Raw genomic sequence first — 13783 nt, 5'->3', positions numbered from 1 at the left:
CCTCGACTTATAGATTTTTATTGAGTTTAATCCACAGCTAAGCAACTGTACAGTACTTAAAATCGCTTTGGCCGCTGAAGAAATTCCTAGCGTCTTTTGAAGTCTAACGGTTTATTACCGTGTCCACGGGAGTCCGCCACTGATCGTTATCCTAAGCCAAATGAATCCAATACACACCGTCGTATCATCGTCATATAAGATTAATTTTAATAATATACTTTCATCTTCCATCTATGCCCAGGATCACCAAGCGAGCTGTTCCTTTTCTCATGTACACCGTACGTGCTACACTCCCAGCCTATCCATTCGCTTTAATCCGAACACCTAAATAACAGATCGTTTGAAATGGAATACAGCAGATGGACCTGCGGTTTAACTCTGTCTTCGTCAGAGTCCACTGAAATCAGTTCACGGATTTAAACATAAACCCAGCAAAATAAACGAAAGATTTCCCCGTGCGTAGGCCAAACGCACAGCATCCACTGTCATTCAATTTCGTTTCAGTCATTAGAGTCGCTAATTTAACCCACAAGTGGGCAGACGAACGCACAATTGACGCCAGGGGTCAAAGAGCACATTGCACTGCAGAAAACTCGCTGGAGGCGACTGATTTCCTGTTTTAACGATGCTTTGTCAACTGCGCAGGTTATATGGTCTCCAATCGCTGAAAAGAGCATGATCATGAATGTGAAATAGGTAGGGATGTGGAAGGAGGCAGTTCTTAAAGAAACAGTGCTGCCAAGGTAGCGACGGGGATTGGCCGTGGCTCCACGATCCTCATAGCGACGCCCGGTGTCTGGACCTGAAACGAAACGAGTCTTTTCGAGACGAGAAAAATCTCTCAGCCTGCGAATATAGTTCACTTTTGCACCGCGCTCTGAGTGACATCGTTGCCACTCCGTTTTATGACGATGGTTCGGAACGGGTCGGCGAGAAGACGTTTATTGCAGACGGCAAAGGCGGGCGGGCGGGCGAGCTACTCGGTGACGCGGAAGGAAAGTTACGGAGGACATTAAAAGCGACCAAGGAATTATGGCAGTTACAAAATGCGTTTTACTGCGTTCAAGTGACCTTCTGGCTCTGAGTTTGTTTGTTTAGTACGTGATATTCACTAAGCACTTGTGTTTCTTCTCTCCGTAAAATGTGATTTGTTTGCGAAGTGGATAAAAGTACCAGGCCGGAGAAGTGACCCCTTACGAATCAACGTCGATCATGCAAACACTGACAGTCGCTCAGCTTGTCAAGAAATTATTCCTATTCTTCTGTAACCTGAAAAACTGTCAGCAGTGTCGGGGTCAGAACCGAGGACTTCCACACTCACCAGAAGTCACTCGCTTCGCCGACTGAGCAGTCGCCCCGAAAATGTCCTTTGCCCGGACGATATTACCGCTCAAGAGCGGACACTGGGCTCCTTTGACCTCCGTATCAACGCGCACTTGCAGCTTCGCCCTTTGTGAAATGCCGCTCTCAGGCCCCCACCCCCCGCAACTAGCTCAGTATTGTGACGTTCAATTCTGCCCGCGTCGCTGGAGACCTCTATCGGGACTTGCACGTGCGGGCAACAATACAAAACGTTGCGTCATTATCATCACAATGACTTACGCTTTACGGTTCATTCATTATTGTCACTGGCTTTTGTTTCTATTCACAGCGGAAAGATATTAGTACCACCTATCGGTAGGTGAAGTAACACATTTTGAGACGAAATCATTTCAATTGCAGGAGGAAGTCGAGGGAAACCAACGTGGACCGACTTCCTTGGCGACTGCGTACTAAAATAATCGAAATATTGCGTTTCTTTATGCGAGCAATTAAGGATTCAAGGGCACGAGAGAGAAAAGGCCCGCTCGTGCCGCGGCGTTTGTAATATGTCCCGTCCTGTCTGCACTTCAGTTTGTCAAAGGCCTTCATTTACGTATTGCTTCTGGACCCCCCCCCCCCCAAACCCTTTCTTGCACGCGTCTGACAAATTGTTTTGTTATTAATATTCAAAATGTTTCTTCCTGCTAGACTCGATTTCTTGTGACTCAAATGAGAAGTTGGCAAATTCGTCTCTTCCGTCAGTGCTGGCAACCTCGTTTTCCTTGTCTTGAGCGGTGACAACCCTCTGCTAGGCCTTGGTTCGCCGCCATTGTCGTAACAAACAAAAGCATCATCATCATCATCTCCTCTTAAAGGGCCTAGCAGCTCATGGAATTGTCACGACGAATTTTGGAACCGCCTACAGTAAAACTTGAAGAAGAAATTAAACACAAACAATTCCAATTAAACATTTAATATTAGATAAAGGACGTGCCTTTTTGCTTTTCGGATTTTAACGATGGAAAACCGTCGAAATGACGGAATGAGATTTATCTGCAGATGAATCGGTCGCTCGCGGCGCCTCCTGGCTTTGGAATGTTCACTTCATCACCAATAAGCACAGCTGAAAGTATGTGTGATGAATTTTTCATAGTTTATTCGATATTGACGTATTGGTAGGTGTGGTGACGACCGACCGACCGACCGTCCGTCCGTTGGTTTTATTAACCCGAATGTGAGGTCGATATGGTGGGAGCAGAACGTGGATATTCGCGATTTTATTCGGTAATAAATAAAAATGCACCGGTCATTCGACGCTGTTGACGTGCTGATAAGAACAGTGACGTCACTATAATTCACTGGAAGGGATAGAGTCTTGAGAAGCTGATAGTCGCTCAGATGGAAAAGGAATTCCTCGACATTTGTGAAAACGGATGGTTCATTGCCGTGTTCTCAACAGCCCGCCACTGCATCCTTCCTTTAGCCAGTTTAATCCAGTCCACGCCCTCTTTAGTTTAAGATCCGTTTTAATATTGTATTTCCATTTGCGCTGTGTCTGCTGTCTTCATATGCGTGTGTGTGTCTTCTCTAGCAGTGATTTTACCTGAAGAGTACAAATTATGTAATGCAGTTTTTTCCCAAAGCCCATTTCTCAAGATTCCTCCGGCTTCGCCTCTCTTAGGCCCAAATCAGAACCCTGTTCTCAAAGACCCTAAATGTGCGTCCTTCCTGCTCTGACGGCCTTGCAGAGCACCGACCAAAGATACCGTTTCACTTTGTCTTAAGCTTAGGAGAAGGACCGCCGGGGACATTAATGACGTCCCTAGGGCTCTGCAGTTAAGGCTGACTTCTGCTTTGTGACGGACAAAAAGTACAGATTTTGCCACGCATCGCGCAGGATCACGTGATTCGACGATGCGACAAAATTGCCACACGAGCAACCACCACAGGGTTCCGAAGGCCTGTGTGAATAAACACCTGTAAATTCAAAAATTGTATCTGTACGAATCGCATAAATATTTGAAATGTCTTTACCTGATCGCGAATTCTGATGATAAGGAGCGACCTTGCCTGTTAAAATTCTTACTCACTTCGGTAGCAAATGCTTCCGGCACTTCGGAAAACTGCGGGCAGCGCATTCCGCTGAAGATGTGATTCTCTGCCTCCGCGGTGACACCTGGAGAATGCGGAAAAATGCGCCTGCCATCGGACGGACAATGGTCCAGAGCGTTTCGTTTGCTTTGTTGCTGGGCAAACCGACGATGACGTGGCACTTTATGATTGGTCGGGACAAGGGCTATTGAAAAGGTGTGATTTGCTCAGCGGGGCGCCATTAAAGCCGTTAATTAACCTATTACAAGAGCCGTCCTTTGTGCTGGTTTGGGGTAAGCGCAGGCACGACCCACGGCGAGGAGCGCATAACTCCGCTGTTCGGCAAATATTATTTGGGCGTGCACTTGAGAAATACGGACAAAATTGTGAATTAAAGGCCTGAAGAGAAGGTCCACTTGAGAGACCTCGACGTAGATGGTAGATGCAGTCGAGTACGAATAATAATTTATGAAACAAGGAATCAGCGAAGTCTCCACAAAAAATAAACCGCACTGAATCGGTGGGCTTAGATATTCGCGATGCCGCTGGCCAAGTGGGCGCCTGAACCGAGCTGTTGAAGGAAGCAGTTGGTTGCTTAAGTTTGCTATAGCAAATCGTTGTAGTACTGCAACTTCTTACCTGTGGCTTGAACATTTCTGAACTGCAAGATTCATTACGTTCAAAAGAATGTCTCGTATCTTGAGTCAGATGACTCCATTCTACACACTCATCTATATTTTTGCAGTCCATTTTAATATTATCTTCCCATCTGTGCCTGTCAGTCAGAAATACAGGTTTTCTTTTGTAGTTCCGATGTTCGCCTTCTAAGACCTGTCATTTTAATTTTCAAGACACGAGTTGTGTGCAGAACTGAGTGCTATCATAATAGACTGAATGTCTATTATAATAGTGCCATTTCTCGCGACGACACAACTGTCTGCTCGGAAGAGCTGCCAGGAGTGTTTTTCTTTTGTTTTTCACTGCGCCCCGTCGCCTGAGAATGTCACATTCACACCCCTCCCGTGTGACCAAGTCTGCAAGACGTGCAGTCCGCGAATCCTATAATTACAACAGTCCTGTGGGATGAACAGGCGCTCCTGTATCCCGCTGTAACAGGACAGCTCACATGTAAACACGTACGTGCTTGAGTGACGTAAGGAGCGTGTGAAGTGCGAGCTACTCAACTACGCAGCTACTGCGTTCCTGCGGTTACAAGAAGCGGATTTTTCCGCCTCGGACGTCAGTCAACTCTTTTGCTCCGATTATGTGGAGGGCCAAAACCGACGTTTTATGCTTTAATGTGTTACTTAAATTCCTCGTTTTGTGCGAGACTTAAATTTAAAACTAGAAGATACATATGAACTATAGGCCTATAAAATAATAATTGTGGATGCGAATTTGTCTGGACTTTTAACACTTTAATGTCTGCTAGCAGTTTATAAAATGTTGCAATCGGCTTCTTAGGCTATATTAATAATTATTATTGTAACTAAGTGTGCTATATAGGCGTACACTCTACTCTTTTCTCCTTGTCATGTTCAAAATACGAAATTGCTAGCTTTTAAAAATCCCTTTCCGTGTTCCTGACGCAAAGTTTTTGAATTTTAAAAATTCAGATGAAGTTTCTAAAATTTAAAACGAATGCTGACGGTCGATCTAGTATACGTACACTTGATTCACTCTTGCTGTTTTGGCCAAACGCAACGCGCATGCAAAGAACACGTAGGTACGATCAGAGACGCGTAAATTGCAAGAGACGTCGTTGCCAAGTCTCGAGTTCTTTCTTTACATGTGAGCTGCTCCATTAGTTAAGTGCCTCTCTGAACAAGTCCGTTCTTATGTACAGACCTGGTCCAAGGGGCTGAATGCAGACAGCAACACAGCTTACTGTCCCTTCCAGTCACTCAGTTTTGTCCACTGTCTCTTCAGCTCACAGCAGCAAGAGAGTGTCAGACTAAAGGAAAAACGAGAAAACTGGCCAATCCCATGGGGCAGAGTAGTAGCTCAGCTGGTAGTTAACTGACGCTCTGCTTAAGCCAACAGGAAGTTACTGTGATATTTAACTAATTAACAACATTTAAACGCTGTTGTCGCCTGAAGCACCGCGTCACGACTTCGCCAAGGCAAATAACGCTCTCGGTTTTTGAGTGATTGGATGTTCTGCCTTTATTCTTAAGGACGCGGTAATGCACCTGTCTTATGTCCGCCCCGTTGGCAGATGTTTCGCTTGAATCTGTCTTGTTCAGGGTGTTGTTTTGGCAGCAGATCTGTAAACTTCAACCATTCAAGACAGAAATCTTCGTCTTCATGTTGTCAGTATGACTCTGGTTACCTGTGAATTATTACAAAAAATTTGCCTATTAATTTACCTTATAAATTCTGGTGGTTTCTTGAGGTCTTGAACCACGACCAGCTTTTGAAAAGGGGTATCTTTTACGTGGTTTTGCTACAGGTAGATCAGATGCACGCCCACAGAACTACCGATTCGGTTATATTGCGGCTTCGGTTATTGTGGAGAGTTACTTAAAGATAATTCATTAACATAAGTAGACTTAGGGCAGAAACAGGTGATTGCTCCACCAGCCTTGGCAGGCCACAGCTGACGGCACTGTGTCTATCAAGAGGTACGGAGTGCAGACCGCGAACTATTCCAAATGGCCGCGCGTGCTGTCTGTCACTTACGATAGCTTTATGGGCTGCTCGTCGCAAAGGAAGAGAGCCGCGATTATGGTCATCGCCGTTGGCACAAACAGCCACGGCGAGAGCGGACCCCGTGAAGCATCGCTTTAAGGTTGTAGGAGTCCGCCCTAGCTCCTTCAGAAGGTCTTACGCAGTCGCTCAGCTGTTCAGGAAATTACCCGTCGCCTTTTACGAAACTGCAAGTTTCGTTATCGTGTCCACTCGCCCCCGCCATCACCCAGTCCACACCCTGTCTCCATAACGGCGTCTTATCCTCCCATCAACGACCAGGTCTCTCAAGTTTTCTCTTTCTTGAACGTAGGTTTACGACAGGAACTTGTCATATTCCGAACATCGGGGTCCACTGCTTAGGATCCACACTTTGTATTCTGGTCATACCCAAATGTTATCGCGTAAGAACTTGCTGTAGTAAGCTTAAGTTTGCTTGGAAATATCGCGATAATTTTGAGGCTGTACGTATGACATTCTTGAATAAATTTTGTTTGGGAATTTTGAGCGGATGAAATATAGTGGGTTGAGATGATGATGTTTAGCGGAAACCCGAATGATAATCACGTGTCTTAGTGAAGATATTACAAGTAAAAATTGACGTAGGCTTTAAGAAACTTGTATCTGGTCCATTATTCTCGTCAGACGATGTGTCTGGCCAATCATGTCGCTTGGAGCTGACACACAGAGGCCGCGACCCTTTTTGCAAGGATTACTGAAGAATAAAATGCTCGAGCGTGGAGGGACGTCGGTAAAGAACACTGAGCCAGCACGCCACGGGCGACTTCACATCGTCAGTCACTAACGACACGGTGCCCCCCCCCCCCCCTCGCTGTCCGTCATAAGACATTCGTAAGTGCATGGCGTGATCTTTAAAAATTTGGTGGTTTGAATGGCGCGAGCGTCGACGTCCAGAATATTCTGTCAGACCGTCTTATGAGACGAGCCTGATCGTTGTTAGAGGCGGGTTTCGATCGTTCGGCAAAGCAGCGCTTGTCTGCCGCGTGTTCACAGCGGGCACCCGCGTGCTGGACGCGTCCAGTTTTAAATTCTGCTAAGAAAACACCTCATTACGACGTGATTTACTGACGGACGACATGTAACGCGGTATGTACCCGTGTAAATTATGCTTCAAGGCAATTAGGTAGGTCTTTCTGACGCACTAATTTATCAGAACGCTGGCTAAATTACTCTGAGCACTAACTGGCTCCGTAGCGCAATGGCTCCGCGTCTTGGAGTGCTCGTATTGAATCCCGACTCGCTCCTCGTGAGACCACTGGTTTGTCCTCCTACGTTGCCCGCCGTCATTACATCTGCCACATATCATCAGCACGTCTCGTAGTTACGTCTGTCTTTTGTTTTATTAACTTAAACAAAGCAGCGACGTTGAATTCCATAAATCGAAACGGCGGTCGGTAAGGATAAAACGAGCATCAGCGGATCGAAACAGGGAGATCAGTTGGGCGTAGGAGGAGCCGATTTAGAACGTTAACAGAGTTAATAGACCTTAAACACGTTTGTGTCCCTCGGTTCTTTCACAAGTTGACTGCACTGCCCCTAAAAGTGGGCAGATTTGTTACAAGAAAATTGCTTCAAAATGGGTACACGCTCTATTTCGATTCTAGTGTGTCTTTAGCGCATTGTTGCTGGCACCTAGTGCAATTCGCAATACGCCTCTTCTGATTTTCTGTTATCGCCCTGCTCACTTGTGACCGAAGACTATGCAACCCACAAATCTTCTCTCTAACTTCGCTTTAAATGTCATGTTTCTTTTGTTTTGTTTCGCTCCGAATGTTTGGCGTCGTTACTAATGCAGCCTCGAGAATTGTTACATGCAGGTGGCCTGTGTGGTATTTAAGAGACACTCGAAAACCTAACACTTGATCTTTCCGGACAGAGTTGGCTGTTTGTGGCGTCTCTAAAGGTGGCGACATCTGCTCGAAAGACGAAGAAATGTTTAATAATAAAATTACTACGCGTACCTCAAAGGAAACGATCGGTTAACGCTGTTTATTCTGAGAGGCACACAGAAAACTGAACTTTAAAAATCAAGTCACAGTTCATACTTCGTATTTGGTAGGTCCAGAGCTTAAGTCTGTAATCGGACTCTCCTATCCTTGTCGTTGTTTTCCTCAGCCCCTCTGTGTGCATTTCGCAGTTTCCTGAAAACATGCCGAGATCACTTCGCTCAACGGAGCGGGCAGGCCACTGGCAATGAATTCCGGGGTCCATCGCTGTGTTCCCAAGAGCCCCCACATTGCTCTCTAGATAAGACCGCTCAGACCGTAGGATGCGTTTTCCTGGTCGCTGTGTCCATTAGACGCAACAATGCTCATGCAACGGCCTCTTTGTTAATTAGTTTTAAGTGTTTCTTGTACTCTTGTCTAACAAAATCCTCCTTTTCCTTTTCCTTCAAACTTTAAACTGTCTTATTCAATTTAACAACATGTTGAGGGGGAAAAGACAACTGAAACTCAACCTGTGTTGCTTCTGAGGTTTGTTTTGTGTTTTAAACACTAATGCCCAATTGTACTCGGAATCATTTTTCCTCGTAGAAGATTCCGTTTTGTTTTTTTCTAGAAATGAGGGATCAGTGACTTAAGTAGCTAAAACTGGTATGCACTTTTTGTGGTAAAGAGTCCGTCTTTTAAAACTCCTTTCCGTTCCTTAGAGCCTGACATTTTATGGAATAGACAACCCACGGCCAAGAAGACTTCACTAATGGAATCAGTTGGTACTCGGCGAATTAATCGGCACGTAGGCCTAATTATGTCGGTATTCTTGGTTGTGGCGCCACAAGGACTCGTATGTAGACACCGACATTTTGAGAAACAAAATAGTATACTGTCTCCATCTTCAGGGGTGAGGTCAGTGTGTCTCTCCGAAACGTCGGTTAGCATCCTACGAATCCACACGACGTCACAGCCCAGAAGAAGAACATCGACTCTTCGAAGCCGTGGGAACCTCAGATCTCAGAACACGTGATTATTCGGCGAATATACTAAAAAAAATACAAGCTGGCCTTTTGGCCTAAGGTACAGATTCGATCCCTGGATAGGGCATGCCTTTCCTTTACTTTCAGGGTATATGGCATATGTCATTTTCCAAGCCTTGAAACACCAAATGAAAGAGTCTGCGGTCGAGATCATTTTAAAGAGTATATGAAGGAAGTAGATTCTTCTCAAGTCGCAATTGCGTAGTTGATCGATTAGTTAATGCTCGTAACAAACGAAGGCGCTTGTGCGTACAGTGGGATAATGGAGCGATAGCTCGGTGCCATCCACGTGACGAGAAATTGCACTGATATTTGGGTTGAGCCAGCGTTTAAAACTAATTCAATGTTTGTGGTCGACTCATCCTCGAGCTGACGAGTTTAGTCACCACCGCAGTTGCGGAGCTGCCAAAGAATTTCACTCCGGTTTTCAAGTACAATTTGTGAACTTGTTGGCACTGAGCGACGTCTCCCTGTTTTGTGTGTGCGTGAACGATGTTACGACGCCCTGATCTCTACCCAAATATCTGATGCCGTGCTTTCGAGCCGACCAAAGATACCGCTTAATGTAGGATGTGACGCAACGAGATGGAAATCTCCTATCCTCTCTGGAATTTACTTAACTTCATAAGCTCACTTGACGTGGTCAGTAATGGACACAGAACAACTGAATTGATTAAGTTCACGCAACTCAGAATCTCTTCCCTTATCATTTGCTGTCTAAGAGATTAACGTGCAGAAAAATATAAATATGGGTGTGAAACTTGGTCTCTCATGTTAAGGAAAGACTTTTGGTGGTGTGTGTGTGTGTCGGCAGGCCCTGAGGAGAATGTACGTAATGAAGGACTTAATCATTTGTAGGTCGCTTCGTCTGTAACAGCGACTTTGATGCCAGAAAGATTTCTCTGTTCGCCCGAGACACAGCGTCTTTAAAGCAGTCGCCCTGCCCACGAAAGTCTCTCACTTAGCGAGTAATTAAGCATTCACTGCAAGTAAGCGCTGTTCCCTCTGGGACACCCCCCCCCCCCCACTCCCCGGGCAGTCGTGCCAGGAATACGACGCGGTACGGACTGAAAATGCGCGATTTCCCAAACTGTATATTTGTATAAGATAAACTGGCATAGAGCATCTTAATTAGGTCGTGCGGCGCGCGACTTAAGAAAATTGAATAAAAATGCAACTTACGCGACGATTTCTGCTTAATTTCGCAGGCGCGCATATGCAGTCTGTAAATTTTAACTGGCTTTCTTGTTTCTGCTGCACAGTGCAACATCAGGCAACGTGTACAGAGAAGAATAGTTCGTGTTCTGAGCCAGATGAATCCAGTCCACACGCTGTTTAAGGTCTGTTTTAATATTATCCTCCTGTCTACACGTATCTCGAGTAGGCATCATGATGTACTTTTCTCCTCAGGCCTTACCTCTGAACCCGCGGACACAAAGCGTTGCTTGTGTGGGTTCGTGTCTGCGTTGTGGACCTGCAGACTGTGACGTGCATCTTCGACTTCGCAATGAATCTGAAGGGGCCTTTCTCTATAATTCTTATGGAACGTCCTGTACTGCTCTGTCTAAGTATTTACTTACTACCTTCTCGACTGGCTTAACCAATCAAATGCTCTAAATCAAGTGGTGATCAAAGTCTCAAGTGAGGGCGATGCAAAGCAGGGGGGAGGGGGGAAATTTTATGGGGGGTTAACCTTGTTGCCTTGGAAACGATATCCTTCAGTTTTGTAGGGTCGGTCCCTTGCTGTTTCCAAACCACTGCCATTGGTTGAAAGAGGTTGTCATAGCAACGCCCCTTTAACTCAAGAATTTTTTATTATACTTTGTGCCTTGTTTCCGAAGACTTTCCTATTTTCAGTGTTGAGCGAAACCGTCGCCAGGGTGCAGCAATGTAGCAAACAGTCCTTTGGCAAATCTTTACATTGGAGGCCTATTTACAGTAATTATCTTCGGAGTTCAACAAATTTTGCAAAGAAGATCAGAAGAGGGAGAGAGGGAGAAAGATGAAGAATTTACTGTCCGTTGGCTGCATCAACTGCAGCTCGTGAGTTACTTTATAATTCTTTTTTTAAAACAAGGAATAAAATCCGATCAGTAATAAACGCATTTAAACGAGCACTGCCAAAACAGTTTTCTTTTGGTGAAAATGCATGGCTTATTCTTCTGCTCTGGAGTTTGTCAGTTCTTAAAGTCTCTTGTAATAATCTAAAATATTGCAGCGGAGAAAATTCTGTTCGAATCAAATTTAATTTTGCTCACAAATCATTTTTGCATGCGATTTTAGGCCATGGTGATTTCCTTATAACCTACGAGTAGAATCTGTGGGTCGTAAAATGGTTCTGTCGTACGTGGCTCGTGTTTATCGTTGGGCCATGTGGGGACGAAACACACGTGGGCGTTGTACTCGCAGGCCTCTGACATTCTGACGAATTTAAAATGTTTTCGTGTTTCGTGTGTGAGCTGGGCGACGAGAATTCACTCTTCGCCCGCGTGTACAGACCGATCATCATATCTGGTTGATACGGGGGGTAAAGCTGTCCGGAGCGTGAGGCTAACACGTCCTCAGTCTGCACTTCCACTCCCCCGTACGTGTTCATAGTTTGCTCTGTAAGTAAGTAAGAGCCAGCGAACAAATCTTAGTGTTAAGAAAATCCGATTGTGCATGCGAAATATAATTCTTCTGTTTCGGCTAGGAGCATTCCGAATTCGAAATTTGCATTGGACACGTGTGCACACTTTGTACTCTTGTACGAATGACTAAACCTGGTTCGTTGGCTGGCCCACGTAGTTAACAGGGATGTCTTGAAAACCCTGCTCCCTTCGTAAGGCTCCACATCTTCTGGCCCCTCAGCAGTCTTCGTTGTCCAGACGCCGGTAACCTTTGGCCGGCCCTTCCGAGGTTCACAGATACACGAGGTCGTTTTACAGAACAGTCAAACGCGACCTTCGTTCCAAAATCAGTTTGAGGGGCGTTGCCTCCGGTAAAGGAAATGGACGACACTCCTTTCGAATGCTTGCAGTTTCGAAAGACAGGCTCCCAGGATGGCGAACACGTAGATCGTCGTCTTCCGGGCGGCTACAGACGTTTCGGAGCAACGTGCCGCTTCCTTCTTCCGGTGTTCGTTCATTCTTTGTTCTGTCCCATCCCTCACCAGGGTGCGTTAAATCGATCTGTAGCTTTCAGTTGGAAAATCTAAAGGGACGTCTTAGGAGGATAATATTAAAAAGTAGTTATCTAAATCTGATGAAGCTTGTAGCAACGGAATAATTGATTTGAACGAAGTAGTTCCAGAATAAAACAGGAAGTGCTTAATGTTACGGAAGGAGGCCTAAATGTCGAAGGTTTTGTGAATTTTGTCGTTGGAGCAGCATCGTTGAACTATTATTACTCAGAACCAACTAACATAAATGGAACTGAGAAACATTAAAATTGTTATAACTCGTCATCTTGTTCAATGGTACCAACTCCACTTTTGAGGTAAACTGAAACTACCTTTGATTTTTCTACTTTCTAATGCAACATTAGAAAAACCTGTCCTTAAGAAGAGTCTTAATTTCTTCATAATTTTGCACTACGTCCCGCCTTCGTCGCTGTTTTAATGCTCGTCTAATAATTTTCAGTGCTGAATTTTATGCGTTCAGCGTCGTCATAAATTTCGCCGTGGAGTTCCATAAAAAACCCCGATCTTACCCTTCAGTGAGAAGTTCCTGGTTCGTTGTTTCACTGAAGGTCTTGAAACTGCATCCCGAGTAATATATTTCACGGCACTCATGAAAAACACATTCAGAATCATAAATATAGAGCAGTTTTTTATTGGTCACGGCTGCAGCCTGCATATGTGAATAAGTTAACCGCTTTACTGCAAGAGTGGCATCGACGCTGCCCGCCCTGTTAGCCTTTCTTATTTAATTTATTCTACGAGTTGTGTTGAGAAACGAATGGCGATGTTTCGCGGTTGTCCCAGGCACCTGGAACGCTATCTGTTGCCTTTCAGCGAAAAATTTAATGACGTCTTGAACCGTAGACGCAACGAGTTAACACGTATTACATTTTAGCATTGAAAGGTCGTCGGCTGATGCATCGCTTGACCGCTTGAGTCTGCATGCAAAACGCTCTAAATGTGACATCATGATTGCGTGAGAGCAGGCGAGATACTTGACTTTATAGACTGGAAGAATTTAGAATGGACAGCTCTCCTGAAATATGGTCACTCCATTAAATGTTATGTTCGTACGAACTTCGTTTAAAATCATTAGCACAACAATATTCATATTTGCCGATTATTTGTTTATTTAGCGACGCTTTATCCGTGCACCGGTGACGTGTGCTATTTCTCAATGATGCATTTGCACATCATCGTCGTGGTATACGCTGGGGGAAGATTGTTAGGTTAGTTTTACGCTGTAGGCCACCATCCGTAAATGCGCAAATTATACTACGTGTTGCCTTATTTGAGAGAAGAAGTGGTAACTTTCTTTAATTGTGCAGTGTTACGAGGTAAATAAATATTTGCGTGCGTGTTGGAGTAATCTTTACAGCGTAGCAACGATGGAACACGTTGTGTTTTATGTCCAATTATTTGGATTCGTCTTCGATTTATTTGTCATAAATCAGACCATAAAATGTTGACGTCATTGTCACTGTGTTCCAAACACTTTCACACCATTTTATTGCATTTTGTCCATACTTAAAATGCGAACAAGCGAC

General features: G+C 44.8%; 1 protein-coding gene across 5 annotated transcripts in view; it reads left to right on the top strand.

The window, feature by feature from the left end:
* barc (RRM1_TatSF1_like and RRM2_TatSF1_like domain-containing protein barc) overlaps positions 1 to 13783 on the top strand; it is a 66589-nt gene that overhangs the window by 17678 nt on the left and 35128 nt on the right. Inside the window, exons 2-3 of one of the 5 annotated variants that reach the window (XM_022081201.2) lie at positions 10339 to 10416; positions 10934 to 11119. The exons of 3 other annotated variants lie outside the window; for them this stretch is intronic. The gene's annotated coding sequence lies outside the window, so the exon portion shown is untranslated. The remainder of the gene's footprint in view (positions 1 to 10338; positions 10417 to 10933; positions 11120 to 13783) is intronic. One more of the 5 variants, XM_022081200.2, reaches the window with a different exon arrangement.

This window comes from Zootermopsis nevadensis, unplaced genomic scaffold (assembly GCF_977971745.1).
Source record: "Zootermopsis nevadensis isolate Lab colony 2312 unplaced genomic scaffold, Znev_1.0 Znev_ptg000011l, whole genome shotgun sequence".
In the NCBI taxonomy this organism is placed as follows: Eukaryota; Metazoa; Arthropoda; class Insecta; order Blattodea; family Termopsidae; genus Zootermopsis; species Zootermopsis nevadensis.
The sequence above is the reverse complement of the archived record's forward strand: the minus strand, read 5'-3'. Positions and strand labels throughout refer to the sequence as shown.